General features: G+C 39.4%; 1 protein-coding gene across 3 annotated transcripts in view; it reads right to left on the minus strand.

Moving 5' to 3' along the window:
- greb1l (GREB1 like retinoic acid receptor coactivator) overlaps window positions 1-14,573 on the minus strand; it is a 201,474-nt gene extending 186,901 nt beyond the window's left edge. Inside the window, exon 1 of one of the 3 annotated variants that reach the window (XM_078397305.1) lies at window positions 14,453-14,573. The gene's annotated coding sequence lies outside the window, so the exon portion shown is untranslated. Of the gene's footprint in view, window positions 1-13,662; window positions 13,716-14,083; window positions 14,237-14,452 lie in introns of those variants that run through there. The other 2 variants (XM_078397307.1, XM_078397306.1) reach the window with 2 other exon arrangements.
- Between the last annotated feature and the right edge of the window lie 1,816 nt (window positions 14,574-16,389).

Consider the following 16,389-nt stretch of genomic DNA (forward strand, 5'->3'; position numbering starts at 1 on the left):
CAATAGCACATTTAAGCTGCTCACTTAATAATGCAAAATGTATTTTTAACTGATCAGATCCAACTGTTTTGAGATATTTTGTTGTCAGTTGATTAATGACCATTTTCTTACTCTGATAATAGGGAAATCTTGATTTTCCCTATTCACCATTGACCATGAGGTGCAATTATTTTCTGCTTTTGTTAGTTGGTTTAGTTCCTGTTGTAAAATAAACAGCTTACAGATAGATGATTCATGTGTAACAATTCTAAGCAATTATTGTTTGCTCTGTGATTCTCTTTACTCCCGTTCAAAGGTATTCCAGTGAAATTATTGAACAAGATTTGAATCGCGTCATCAGATCCATACATTGAAGATATTTTTCCTAACTGGCTTCGCTGCGAGAAGAAAATGGCTCCAGTATGTCTGGATCCTGCAGTGATCCAAAATAAAATGTGTGCGCGTGTGTGTGCACATGTCTGTGTGCATATACAGTATATATATATATGATATATACACACACACACTAGTGTTCTACACACATATATAGATATATATACACACACACACACATATATAGATATGCACACATACATATGTGTTTACTGAGTGTGTGTGGCAAGTGTGTATGTGTGGGGTGGTGTGCTTGCGAGGAGGAGGGGGGGTGGCTGAAGGAGGTGGTGGCCTTAAGGATTGTTGACAATCAATTTTGCCATTCTACCTCAGGGAAAATGAGACAGAAAGAGCATCAGCTCGGAAACTAAGCTGCGAATAGGAAGACCATCTGGATTGTTTAACCACTTTGTTTGCCCCCAAGAAAATAAATCAATAGTTTGGGAGAACCTTCAATGAAAAGGCTCTCGGGATCAAACGTGTCACCAATCAAATCGTGTGTCTCTTTCTTCGAAGGCATCCTCAAATTTATAAATACCTGTATTGCCCCAGCTACTGCATGAACTGAAAAAATCTTACATTCAAAATGTCACATAAAATTCACTAAGGATTGCAAGTACTCTTCAGAAGCCGTCTCACTGATATTCAGTTTATCATACTTTTGAGAGCGTAGCTGCATTTACATTCTCAAAATATCTCACAATTCGCTCAGCTTGAAACTAGCAGTTTGCATTATTTTTTGCTTCAGTGCATAATCTATTCTAAATCTGCTTTCATTAATGTTAAATACTGATAAAATTCAGGAATGTTATTTCATAAATCGCCAAGCGAAATATATTGGTAGTTAATTTATACCCAAGATCTCCAACTTTTTACAAGAGAAAGTGAGTGAAATTTCAATAATTGTGCCCATAAAATTAAAAGTAATTGTATAAAAATTGATTTTTAGCAATCTACAAGTCACATTTCTGCAATTTGCTGCATTTAAGAAAAGCATTTCCGGATCATAAGTTTTAATTTTCAAAACATTCTCTGGCTCTGATTTTAACACTCATATTCCAAGATCACGACGTCAGATAATGTGAAGTTCATGGGCCATTCAAGAACAGAAGAGAGAACAGCATAAAGTTTTGCTGCAGATCACAGCAAAATGCAGCAGCTGTTTCAAAATAAGGGAATTTGATGTCAAACGAATAATGCAAAAAATACACTTAAAAAAGGAGTATATTTCACATGAGAGCATCCCAAACACTTGTGATTAGAAAGAACTGCAGATGCTGGTTTAAATCGAAAGTAGACACAAAATGCTGGAGTAACTCAGTGGGTCAGGCAGTATCTCTGCAGAGAAGGAATGGGTGATGTTTCGGGTCGAGAATGGGTGACGTTTGGGGTCAGGTCTGAAGAAGGTTCTCGACCTGAAATGTCACCTATTCCTTCTTTCCAGGGATGCTGCCTGACCCACTGAGTTACTCCAGCATTTTGAGTCTACTTGTGATTCGAAATTCAGTGGCATAAAAATATTTTTATCAGCAATTATATATGAAGTGGAACACAACCATAAACACTTTCAGATTAAGTCATGAGAATCTGGAATTGCAATCAATCAGACTTTCAGTTGGAATTCACCATTGTGTGGCTGGGACATTGTCCCAGTTGGATGTGCATCGAATGATGTTATTATCTCATTCAAAAAGTGTGAGCTTTCAGAAAAAAAGGTTACATTGCTCTGAAGCATGCCTGCTCTTGGGCAGTCACAACCCAACCAGTTGCTCTGTTTCTAAGGCATTTGAAGACCAACTAATATTTTATAATAAATGTAATAAAAAGGAACTGCAGATGGTGGAGTAACTCAGTGGGTCAGGCAGCATCTCCGGAGAAAATGGACAGATTACTTTTCAGGTGGGGACACTTCATCAGACTATATATTTTATGTTTGAACCTTTCTGGAAGTGTAAATACGAACCATGCAGTTGGCCAGCAATTCATCTGAATAGCCCATTCCCTAGGTCTACCACAAATCCAGACATTTACACCTTTGTGGAACTCATTTGGTGTTTAATGAAAACAACAACCATTTACCTATTCACAAAATGCTGGAGTAACTCGGCAGGTCAGGCAGCATCTCGGGAGAGAAGGAATGGGTGACGTTTTGGGTCGAGACCCTTCTTCAGACTGAAGAAGGGTCTCAACCCGAAACGTCACCCATTCCTTCTCTCCCGAGATGCTGCCTGAACTGCTGAGTTACTCCAGCATTTTGTGAATACCTTCGATTTGTACCAGCACCTGCAGTTATCTTCTTAAACCATTTACCTATTCTTAATGGACTTCGGCCTATGTTCACACATCATTGTGCAGCATGCCATGGTCATTTTAAAACACCACTGGACCTCACATACTGAACTAAATGAAACACAGCAATATTCTAACAAGGCAATTGTTCAAGGCCATCACACAGGCCCCATAGTGCAAAAGGGAGTTTACAATCATTAAATTAACATAATTCTGCCAGCAGTGCAAAACTATCTTTAAATAGTTTTCTGTTAGAAGCTACCAGATCCATTTCACTTTCACAAGTACTCTACCCGGCAAATGTCTTGTTAAAACATTTCACAGGAGCATATTGAGTTAAATCATTGTAATTATTGTTTGCACTTAACAAGGAAAGAATATTCACTTTGGAAGTAGCTGTTGGAAAGTTCCTGTCAGTCCTACTATTCACGTTATTTTCTTCAGCTCCACACCAGGCAATTCAAAGAAAAGAGAATCCATACATTCACGAAGCCTCCATTGCAACATAATTGATCTGTGTGCACATCTCCAGTAATGCACATACATTACTACTTTTATATCATTACAGTGAACCCCCAGCATCACCAGAACCCTTGCGGAGAACACCTGTTGTCTCCTCAAAACTAAATTCCACTGCAGGGCACAGTATGATGCACACCAAATGGTCTAGTGAATCCTACAATAGATGAACAGCTCTCCTGAATGAGACTTTGGTGGAAGAGAAACTACACAGCGGATCGTGGGAGATGGTGGCCTTTAGTGTCATGGTCAAGAGGTAGGTATGAGGAGCAGTCCAAGAGCTGATGCCTGGCCTAAGCATGGCAAAGATCAGTCTACCAGATGACAAAGTCACCTCCCTTGTCAGCATGTTTGATGACAACATTGGAATTGTTATTGAGTGGATGGAAGGCTGCGCCGTCAGAGGAGTGAGATTGGGGTGTGTAAGGGGGCTGGAGAAGTCGAACCTTGAACATCTTTAGTGTACATTCCTTTCAAAACCATCTGACTCCACCTTATTGCTTATTCCCCAAGTATTCCATTGAAACTTTGGCTTTCATGCTCTTGCTTTCTGGGCATTTGTCCAAAACCACTCTTTCTCCATTTCTTTGGCCCCACTATAAAGATTCCCAGGAACAAAAGAAGAAGCAGGTGAATACCAGATGGGCCTCAGATTGTGCTCTGCCATTGAAAAACATCATGCCCGATTTGCCTCTATTCTACCAGCCTAAATCATTGAGTTGGAAAGGACAAAAACTTAACAATATTTTGGGTGGCACAGTGGTAGAGTTGCTGCCTTACAGCGTTTACGGCACCGGAGACCCGGGTTCAATCCCGACTACGGTTGCTGTATGTACAGCATTGTGCATTTTCCCCGTGACCACATGGGTTTTCGCCGAGATCTTCGACTTCCTCCCACACTCCAAAAACGTACAGGTTTGTAGGTTATTTGGATTGATATAAATGTAAATATCCATTCAGTGGCCCATGCCCTAAGATTTGGCATTTCCATCCCAAACCTATCTACCACCCAATTTCTCATTGCTCTCCTACGATATTCCTTAAGAACTACTTTAAATCACTGATCCTAATATTTTATTTTGTGCTATGACATGAATGTCAGTTTGATAATGCTTATACAAAGCAATAAATAATTGAATTACTTGAAATATTTTGTTGCGTTAATGGCAGCGTTTAGATGTAAATTGATTCTGCAGCTAATTTTGCACAGATCATAGAAACATAGAAACATAGAAAATAGGTGCAGGAGTAGGCCATTCGGCCCTTCGAGCCTGCACCGCCATTCAATATGATCATGGCTGATCATCCAGCTCAGTAACCTGTACCTGCCTTCTCTCCATACCCCCTGATCCCTTTAGCCATAAGGGTCACATCTAACTCCCTCTTAAACATAGCCAATGAACTGGCCTCAACTACCTTCTGCGGCAGAGAATTCCACAGACTCACCACTCAACCAGAGAATAAAATGTTAGGCAATTGGAGGATAAAACAACCAGACTAATGCAACAAAGATAGACACAAAATGCTGGAGTAACTCAGCGGGGCAAGCAGCATCTCGAAATACAAGGAATGGGTGACGTTTCGGGTTGAGACCCTTCTTCAGACAGAGTCTGAAGAACTCAGTCTGAAGAAGGGTCTCGACCCAAAACATCACCCATTCCTTCTATCCAGAGATGCTGCCTGTCCTGCTGAGTTACTCCAGCATTCTGTGTCTATCTTCAGTGTAAACTAGCATCTGCAGTTCCTTCCTACACAGACTACTGCATCAATCTCAGTGATGGGTAAGCATGGTGACTTATGTTTTTATACACTTTTTAAGTAAACTTAAATACAACAAAATCTCTTACCAGTGTAAAAAGAAAATCATTTAAGTTAATTTATGCTCATCCACAACCTTGGTATATTGGGCGATGCCTAATCTGCACCATCCATCCACCTCTGCCTAACCTCCCCTAGAGAGAACAACAGACATGCATCCAATTTGAGTTCTCATCCTTGTCAGCTTTCAAACACATCAAACAAATGTCATAATTGACCAGAAATAATATATTCTTACCTCAATGCACTATGGTGGCATTTTTCCCAGAAATCCTCCAAAGCCTTTTTGAAGGACTTGAAGGAATCAGTCTCCCTACGACTCTTCCACCTTATTAGTGGAATCTAAGGAAGAATAAAATTTCTAAAGACCCCTGGATCCTCAATTGGTAACTTTGACCTGTAATTCTAAGTAATCCCTTAACATCTAAAATACTTGTTTTGAATTATGCTCATACCCATATTAATCTTAAATTCCTGAATCACTTCCTTTCCAAGTTTCTGACACTCCAGTGACCATAAATTCAGTCTGTTTATTCCAGTACTCCATGAATGTTAATTAAACTTAGTTAAACCACATTCACAAGCTTACTCAATTCCATTTTAGACCAAACATATGCTACACCAGATTCACATTTGTAGCCCCTTGATCATCCACAAAGTGTTATGGCTGTTATTCACTTTCCAAAGGATGATGGTTGGTTAACCCCATCACCCACTAGGTGGCTGCACAGTATCATCTAAGAAATTTCATTTACAGAGGTTAACTCTGGAAAATGACAGGTCTTCCAAACCCTGCCAAGAACTATCTTTTACAAAACAAAATCCCACAATTTCTTTGATGTATTAGCAAAATAGACACCTGGAATTAATTACAAAGCAGCAATCTAATCAAGTTTTACAGACAATTTAATAAACCACTCAAGCAAAACGTGAATGGTTTATATTCACCATCTGAACTGCACGATTTAAACTGAATATTTCCATTTTCCTGTTTTTTCCTTGATGGATAGGAAGGAATTGCCAGTCATGATTTCTTTACTCCGTAATATTTACAGAGGATAAACAATAGATTAGTACATTTGGTGCAAGAAATTATCCATTAAAATTGAGAACCGTGTATATTGTAATGGAATATTGAAGGTTGAGCAATAACAAAAGCCACAACCAATTTCGGAAATAGCCACTACACTTTAAAAATAAAGAAAAATAATTATTATCTAAAACAATTAAATTTGAGTTGTTTTCTCAAAATTATATTAGCTACTGTTATGCACCAGTCTTATATGTTAGTTCCCCAAAAAAGGAGTAAAATTACAATCGAATGATGGAACCACTGTACTTGTGAGAGAAAGGGTAATTACATTAATTATTTTCAGTTATATTTTTTTCAGAGGGTGGCATGTGGGTATTGTATACATGAAGATATTAAATAATACCAAGGATAAATATTCAAACACATGTTGTTTTTAAAAAAGTTGTTAGGGTGCAAAACACAAATTTTCATTTGGACTTCTGTACATGACTCTCCGGAATACTGATGTAGGTGAGAAATAAATAATACAGGCTGCAATTTTCCAAAATTTAATTGGAAATGGAAATAAGTCAACTCACGTAACTAAAGAACTGGAGTGCAGTTAATGTCACATTCTTACACAAGGAGAAAATTGTGAGTTGGAATGTTAGAGGTCAGTTATAACATTATGGGTCCATTAGCACTTTTTAAAGTTATAGTATGTACTTCTTTGCATACTCTACACAGTACAGGAAAAAATATTGAACACTGAATCTCAAAGGTGATAATCAAGGCTATTCAGTGCTCTTACAGTTCCTTCCTTGGGCTTTTACCTATCTAGGTGCCAATCTCTGGAATCTCATCCCCAAATCTCTTTGTTTCATTACCCATATATTTGCTTTAAGATGCAAATAGATAGCATGTCAGTGATATTGGTAAACAATAAACTCTGGGCTTAATTTTGTCAACAATCAGTGCCCAGCATTCAGATCAGACCACATCCAATGCATAGGCGTATAGCAGAGAGAAAAACCAACGGGAGAATGGAAAAACCAGGAGTTCCACAGGCCAATATTTAATCTTGAACTAGTATCACCAATCCAAAACCAGAGAGACTGGTACTTTTTGATGTCTCTGGAACATTAGACAAAATCTTTTTTTTACTGCAAATGTTTTGTCCATTTGTTAAAATTAGGACGAAAAGTCACATCTTGTTATGATTGCAATATACGACCCAATTATTTCTTTAATACATTTAAGATAAATGAGTGTAAAACAATTTGGGTATTAAGAGAGGCTACTTTTCATCAGTAGTTATTATCTCACTTTTTCAGACCCTGGGATTATTAGTTTTGCAAAGCATAATTCCCGACATTCTGCTTCAGGTGAAGTTAGATCTAGAATTTTTAGTATTTTTCTGAAACATTAATGCTGAGAGTCCGAAAGTTAAACAACCACAGAAACAGGCACTTCGGTCCTACTCATGCATGCCAACCAAGATGCCCCATCTAACTAGTTCCATTTTCCCATACTTGGTCTAGTAAACTTGGTCTACTTTTCCCATACTTGGCCTCTAAACCTTCCCTATCCATGCTCTTGTTCAAATGTCTTTTAAATGTTGTAATTATATCTGTCTCAGCTATTTCCTCAGGTAGCTGATTCCATATACCCACCACCCTTTTTGTGAAGTTGTTGCCCCTTCGGTTCCTATTAACTCTTACCCCTCTCACCTATAACCTCTAGTTCTCGATTCTCCTAACCTCTGATAAAGATCATGTATTTACCATATCTATTCTCATTATTTTATGCACCACTCTAAGAACATATGATCATAATACCCCTCAGTCCACAGCTCTCCAAGGAATATGGTCTTAGCCCGCCCAAACGCTCTCTCTAGCTCAGGCCCTCAAATTCTGATGGCATCCTCGTCAATTTTCGCTGCACCCTTTCCAGCTTACTGGCATCTTTCCGAGAGCAGATGACCAAAGATAAACACAATAATCCAAGTGCGGCCTCACCAATGCCATGTACAACTGTAACATATGGGTAGTGATGGAGAATAGGGCCTCTCAGAAACCAAAGTGGTCATCTATGTGTGGAGCCAAAGGAGAGGCTCCAATGAATAGGTCCTCAATGAATATTTCTCCTCTGTTTTTACTGCAGATCTACTGATCAGATATATAGTGGATACAGTGGAAAGCTCAAGAAGAAATTGCATGAATCATTTGACATGTGTGAGGTGCCAGGTGAATGGAGGGTGGCTAATGTTGAACCTTTATTGCAAAGAAAAACCTGGGAACTATAGACCAGCAAGAGTAATATCTGTGGTAGGAAAGTTACTGGAGAGGATTCGAGGGATAGATGTATTTGTACATGCATTTGTAAAGACAGGGGTTGAATAGGGATAGTCAGCATACTTGTTCCTTGAATTCCCGTTGATAATTTGAAGGGCTATAGTAACTCCACAAAGAATTATCTGTCTGCATTAATACTCCTTCTTACTCATATTATTGCACCACAACAAAAGAGCAGAGCAGAGAAAGGTTGTACGGTTGAAACTCCAATGTGACAGGTTCAATGCTGACTTCAATTACTGTCTGTGTGGAGTTTGTACATTCTCCTGTGACAATATGGCATTCCTCCAATTCCCTCCCAAATTGCAGGTGCAGAGACTAATTGGTCACTCTAAATTACCCCTGCTAGTCAGGTGAATCTAGTGGTAGACAAAGTTATCAGTGAACAGATGTCCGAAATAATCACAAGATTAATGCCAAACTTCCACAATTTCTCCAACACTCATACCAGCCAAAACCCATGCTTGACACTTTGAGCTCATTGATGGAATCAACAGGAATGCTTTAGTTCAAACATTACACCTTGAGAGTCAGATTCAGAAATTATTATTTCTGATTTGTAAGAAATCTGGTTTTCTAATTTTTCAAATTTGCAGGATGACAAAACCATGGAATTAGAAAATTCTGCTCATGAATTTGCATTCAAATATTTATGAGAACCAATCATAGGAAGAAGAAAATCCATCTCTACAAAAATAATGAACAAAGTTAATATCACTTATATTCAGAACAAATATCTCTTGGGCACACACTTTAATAAAACTGTACATTGTTAAGGACTGGTTTAGTTTAGTTTAGAGATACAGCACAGAAACAGGTTCTTCGGCCACTGAGTCTGCACCAACCAGCGATCCCCACACATTAACACGATCCTACCCACATTATGGTCCATTTTTATTTATACCAAGCCAATTAACATACAAACCTGAACATCTTTGGAGTGTGGAAGGAAACTAAAGATCTCGGAGAAAACACACTCGGTCACGGGGAGAACGTACAAACTCCGTACAGACAGCATCCGTAGACAGGATCGAACCCGGTCTCCGGTGCTGTGAGCACTGCAAGGTACCAACTCTACCGCTGCACCATCGTGCCGCCCATCAAAGCTTTAGAATACAATTATGTTACAGCTCGACAACAAAAGGTTTGTCTATGGCACCACATTGAGAAACGGTTCATTGTGACAGCATCAGAATACAGTAACTTTTAAAATCTGTGACATCCAATGTACTGCTTTGTTCCTACCTTTTACATTATAATAGTGTTAAAGCTTAATACACTCAGAAATTGAAGTAGTGTTGAATTATTCAAAACATTATAATCATTTTGAAATCAATGATTTGACATAAATTTGCTATGGCCATGGCAATTCTGAGCTAAGAGGAGAAAAACTCATGGCAAAACCAGAGTTTATATCAGGGTCACTGAAAGTAACTTGCAGAAAAATTTAGGCATGCAGCTGGTCCCAATTATGTTACATATTAAGTTACCAAACCGATCCAACCCCTTTTTTATATGGAAGTGATTTACAATAACAATGCTTAAACCAGCCCAAAGAAAATCTTCCACATTAATAAGTTCTATTCGCCCTTTTTGTTGTGAACCATTTCATATTCCATTTAACCCAAATTAATTACATACACAGCACAATTCAATCATAAACTTGCAAAATGCGAATTGACAGCCAAAACCGAGAGTTGATGTTATTATTCTTATTGCTCATGATGTGTGTGGCCACTGGACGTACAAGAAAGGTTTATTCAAACAGATTACAGGGATTAATCACAGACAGATTAAAGGAAAAATTGGCTGTCCAAGACGGAGTCGATGGATTGGATTAAATCGTGCAATAATCTTCAACTTCTTCAACTTCTCACTTCAAAATCTTCTTCAAGGAAATCTGATTCAAGGAAACCCCCATCATTCCAGTCCACAAGAAAAGCAGCATGACCTGTCCCAATGACCACCACCTACTAGCTCTAATATTGACTGCAATGAAGTGCTTGAAAGATTGGCAATGGCCCACATCAGTGCCAGTCACCCTGATAGTCTAGACCCCTTGCAATTCACGTACAGTTCTATGGAAGGCACCATCTCCCTTGCACTACATTCAGCTCGGAATCACCTTGACAAGAAGATCTGTGTCAGGATGCTAATTATAACCATAGCTCAGCTTTCAACACCATAATACCGAATAACCTCATCTCTAAATATCTGGATCTTGCCTTGGGGCCATCTGCAACTACCCTCTGGACTTCCTAACCAGAAGACTCCAATCAGTTAGAATTGGTCATAACATTTCCTCCAACCTGACCCGCTGAGTTACTCCAGCAAATTGTATGTTTTTTCCTGAACCATCACTTCATTCCCAGAAGTGCTGTCACATACTCTTAACTCCATCTCCATTATTTTGTTACTGTACTTTAATATTTGTTTGCACTGCTTTAGATTGCACTACAATATTTACACCATTCCACTATTTTGTACTCGTTATTGCATTTATTTTTCTATTTATCATTGCTGTTATGTATACTCTACTCCATGAGCTTCATGCATACAAGGAATTTCACTGCTTCCTGGGATATATGACAATAAACTAACCTAAATTAATCTCATCCAGACAGAGACATCTCGAGATGAAAAGCCTGGGCTAACTAAAGCTCCCAATCGTCAATAAATAGTCATGAATATGCTACCACTTATTCTAGAATATTCTAGACTTAAAGAAAATCAGAATCTTGAAATGTTACCGAGCTGAAATCAATGATCAGAAGTCTAAAACTGAAGCATTGCTAGGTCAAGACCATAAACCAGATAAACAAGCATATGGATGAGAGGAGATGGAATTTGAGGCAAATTAGACCATGTTTGTGTGTGACATTTGGGATACATCTACACTAAAGTCGGGAAGGTTAAATGCAAAATAGCTGAAGATGTGCAGCTTCAAGAGTGTGATTCTCCAGATATTTATTACAAGCAATAAGAGTTTTGAATAGCATACTTGGCCAAGGCACAAGAAACTGCAAATGCTGAAATCTTGAGCAAAACCAATAGTGCTCGAGGAACTCAGCAGGTCAGGCAGCATCTGTGGTGGGGATGGACACTTGATGTTTCGTGTCGGAACCATTCTTCAGACTTAACCGCCTGGATCAAAATGTTACCTTACTGATACTCAGAATTCCATAGCTCATTTAAAATTGGAACAAACGGGGCTGAGAGGGAACTATAGGTCAACCATGATTGAATGGCGGAGTGGACTTGATGGGCCGAATGGATTAATTCTGCTCCTAATTCACAGCTTATGAATTTATGAACAAAAAGAAAAATGTTGTGGGCACCAGATATCTGAAAGATAGAAAACAAAAATTCTTGAAATGCTGTGCATATTCAGGAAATCCTTGGGGAGAAAAATTAAATTAAAAAGTGTAACACAGCAGGAGAGATCTGTGCCATAGAGATCTGCCCTCCCTCCCCCCTCCCCTCCATTTGAATATCTCCCAATGACCTTGTGCGATTCAGGTTTATGCTTATTCTGACTCATCAAAAAATAATCACTGATAATATGTGCCACTTTGAAGATAAATATAAATGAGTACTGCGGAACAGTAAAGAGTCACGGCCCATGGAATATGTGTTGCAGAAAATAGCAAAAGTGGCACTTGATACGTGGCAAACTATATCAACCATCAAATATACCAAAATGCAGATACTTTAAAATAGATTAACAATTCATAAATTAGGGGAACAAATATTTTAAATGTTCTAAGTACCAAAGTCATGTCATTTGTAAAGAAAGGGGGAGAGGGAGAGAGGGATCGAGTTAAAATCTCATGTCAATGACCTTTCGCTGGTGGTCTAATTTTCTCTCTCTACAGATGTTGTACAGCGTTCTGTATCCAAAATCATGTTTTATTTCAGATTTCCAGCAGCCACGGCATTTAGATTTGTTTCCGAAATGTAAATTAATTTAAATGATGTGGACATTATTAATTTATTGTTCGAAACATAAAAGGATTGGAAGCTGCAGAAAAGAGAACTGACCTCACTGCATCCCCGAGTTAAGGATTACTAACAACTTCCAATTAAGAGAAAAACTCCTGGGTTTCAATAAACACTGAACCATGGAACATTTGGCTTGAAAATGTATAACGTTGCCCAATCCATTAAAATGGAAGGATTTTTTTTGTAAACAGCGATCGGATAGTTCACTACTGCCAGACGGACATCGTAGTCATATGCGCAATTACAAAATAGTCTTGTATCCCCAGTTCACTTCATTTTCTTTCACGGTTTTTAAAGCAAAATGTGAATGGGCGCACCCATTGCATCGTAAAATCCGAGGTTAGGATTAAGCACCGTCGTCAACCAAACCAGAACCCAATCAATGGACCTTTCCCAATTTTCAGCTCCCCGAATGTTTCTTTAGCTCAAAACGCTCAAAACCATTACTGCCTCTTTAACAGTCGGAATAAGCATAAACGTGAATCACACAAGGTCAACAGAAGATATTCAAACGGGGAGGGGCTGAAAGCAGATCTCCGCCCGCTGCGTTAGTTAGAAAACGTCAAAACAGTGTGCATGCATTTGATCGTTTTATTTTACCTAGAAATTCACAGCAGAGTTAACAGACCGACTTCCCATATCTGAAATCTCTCTGCAGCAAAAGTTGCAGCTGGGTTTTTTTTCCTTCAAAATTGGCGTTGTTGAGAGATTAGTTATTTTTGTGTGTGTGTGTGTGTGAGAGAGATAGAGAGTTGAAACACTGCTCCCGACGTGTCGACCCTGCTACTTAACCACGACCAAGTGCGTGAAAGTGAGCTCAGGAGAATGGCACAAAGCCATCTTCATCCACTCGTTCACCTACCGCTCTCTTTCACACGCACGCAGCCTTTTGTTTCTCCTTTCTTTGTCATTTGCTTTCCTTTCGTCGTCCCCCACCCCCGCAAAAAACCCCAATTCTTCTCCATCTACCTCTCTTGACAAGACGCTACAATAATGTCGGTGCCGAGTAATATCAATGCACATCTCGTCACTGCCAATAATCAAGTCCCAATCTGCGGAGATAACAAAAACAAGAAACAAGAAACCATATCCCGGTTAAAAATCCGAACATACCTGAAAGATTATTTTGGGATTGCAATCACGACCATTTTCACGGCAATGTAACAACGCGAAGTTTCCAATGAGAGCAAAAATGTCGGCATGATAGGAGATTTCTAATTTGGGGTGGATACAAATAGGCTACTGATCATGTTAAATTTTAGAGGAAAGTCACGGAGCAACGACACGGCCACGTACCTTCAGTTCTTAACCACCAAGCCAGAAATATCACTCTCTTCAAACAGGAGTCGCAAACGACGTACACACTGAACCGTAAGGTCTAAACTTCTGTTTAATTTCCAAGTGTCGCTATGATTTTTAAAAAACAACCCCCTGCAAACAGTTACCCTATTACACCAATAAAACCTCGACATTTTTTCATCAACATGATGTGTTGTCTTCATTTGAAGGCGTACGGAATTGCTTGCGTCTATCAGTAATTCACTGCTATTTTAAATTTCAATCCCCTTCAAAATGCGAGCGTAAACTTAAAAGGAGAAGTCGAAATCTATGAAGTAATAATGCCAGTTCTCAGTACAAATGTTTTCTTTAAAAATGTTTCTATATTTTAACATATTAATTTCAAAACAAAGCTAAGCAACCAAAAGTGTCTACTTACAATTTTCTAGCAGACGTACAATAACCAAAGATGAAATATAAACTGGTCCACACTCAAACGAAGGGCATTAAATTTAGCGTGGGTATAAATCAGTTTATTCCGGCCATGTAAGCAACACAATTCTCTCCACATTCAGCGCTTGTCCTGCAGTAAACTAGGTTCCACTCAAGATCCAAGCACAAAGAAATTGGAGGAAAGAAAATGACATCGACCGCGCTCAATACAAATGTAGCGAGCGACCCCATTAGCAACCAGCACGATCAAAGGCACGGTGTCGCACTCCCGCCTGCATCTTATTTTCCCTTCACGCATGTGGCGTTCAATTCCACAAACAGCAAACAGTGGAGTAACCATATTTACCCAACTTACATTTTCCTTTCAGGTGAATGTGTACACGTTCCCTACGAGTAGCGTCCGATGATGACTTAATTGCCCCCTTTAATTTTTTTCTGCCTTCACCGCAACGCTGATTTTTTTGGATTAGGCGTCCTGTGTGTGTGTGTGTGTGTGTGTGTGTGTGTGTGTGTGTTTTACAATTGGAAGTGTACGCCGCTCTGCGCCACCTAAGGGTCTTTGGTAGGCGGTCAAACGCAGACCAACGAGCGGAGCAGTGTGACACAACCTGGCTCTGAGCTCCTCCATCTATCTCACCGAGGGGAGGGGAAGAATACGCCAGCAAACTCTGCGAGCTTTCTTTCATTAAAGCAGCATCTCTCTGCGTTTGACTGTGTTCGTCGTTGTGATATTCTGTTATAGTTTAATGAAATACAGAGGATGGAACTGGGCGGCCAATGTTGTTGCAAAGTCAACATTCGATTCGTTCTCCTCTGGTCCGGGTGGTTTGGTCTCATGGTATTACGGTTCGTTTCGTCAAAACTCCACCACGCAAGCCGGACTTCGAAGAGGTAGCTCCACACTGAGACCAATGAAGGTATCGGCAACTTGAAGGACAACTGAGTGGCAAGGGATTTATTCACAAAATGCTGGAGTAACTCAGCAGGTCAGGCAGCATCTCGGGAGAGAAGGAATGGGTGATGTTTTGGATCGAGATAAGGGTGCCTGAAATAATGGCATTTTTGTGAACACGACCAAATATAACCCTAATGGGTGTATGTACAGCCGCTGAGAATGTCGGAAGAGTTTTTGCACTGTTCTTGTCTTGTACGTATTTATTATTCTGAATAATGCTTATTTTGTTGGGGAAAAAAACTTTAAGGGTAACAGACTCGTCCAAATATACATTCTTGTTTTCATATTGATATATTCAATTTTTAAAAACGATGATGAAAATTCAACTCTGAAGGGATTTTTCATTCTTCAAATAAAGGCAATAAACGTAAATATTAGTCTTAATGGATAGTATTAGAAAATAACAGCAGATGCTGGTACAAATCGAAGGTATTTATTCACAAAATGCTGGAGTAACTCAGCAGGTCAGGCAGCATCTCAGGAGAGAAGGAATGGTGACGTTTCGGGTCGAGACCCTTCTTCAGACTGATAATGGATAGCTCGTCTCGTTCAACAAAGCACAAAGCGCTTGAGGTTCTCAGCGGGTCAGGCAGCATCTGGAGAGAGAATGGATCGGCGACGTTTCCGGTCGGGACCATTCTTCAGACTGATTGTCATTACTCATCTCGTTTCTCATGGAGAATGCGGCTGGCTGACAGAATTTTCGTACGTCTCTGCTCAAGCAATTTAGTAATTTATCAGTGAGGTACACAAAAAGTAGACAGACACAAAATGCTGGAATAACTCAGCAGGACAGGCAGCATCTCGTTTCTAGAGTCAGGGGACTCCTCCCTCGACTCTGTCCAGGGACCCCCTCAGCCCTTTGAGGTTAGGCAGAGATTCACTTGCACCTCCACCAACCTCATCTAATTTGAGGAAGGGCATTCTTGCTAATGAGGGAGTGTAATTCCAGGGATGACAGGACTGTCGTATGATGAAAGATTGGAGCAACTGTGCTTGTATTCACTGGAATTTAGGATGAGAGGGGATCTTATGGAAACATAAAATTATTAAGGGATTGGACATCCTCGATGCAGGGAACATATTCCCGATGTTCAAACAATTTGCTCTCCCCTAATTCAAACCAATTCAAATCCACAATTTGATATGTTCCATCATTGATGGATGGATCATCAGCTGTCAAGACCCAAATATTGTGGAACCTAATTTTTCCCTTATACATCTTTAGCATCTTTTGTTTTGATAAATAAATACAAGTTGTCGGTATCTATAATTAATTGCAAATAGGTTTGCAATTTATGAGAATGGAAAGAGGCCCAAGTCTAACAAGTCTTCCT

The sequence above is a fragment of the Rhinoraja longicauda genome, chromosome 4 (genome assembly GCF_053455715.1).
Source record: "Rhinoraja longicauda isolate Sanriku21f chromosome 4, sRhiLon1.1, whole genome shotgun sequence".
Classification (NCBI taxonomy): Eukaryota; Metazoa; Chordata; class Chondrichthyes; order Rajiformes; family Arhynchobatidae; genus Rhinoraja; species Rhinoraja longicauda.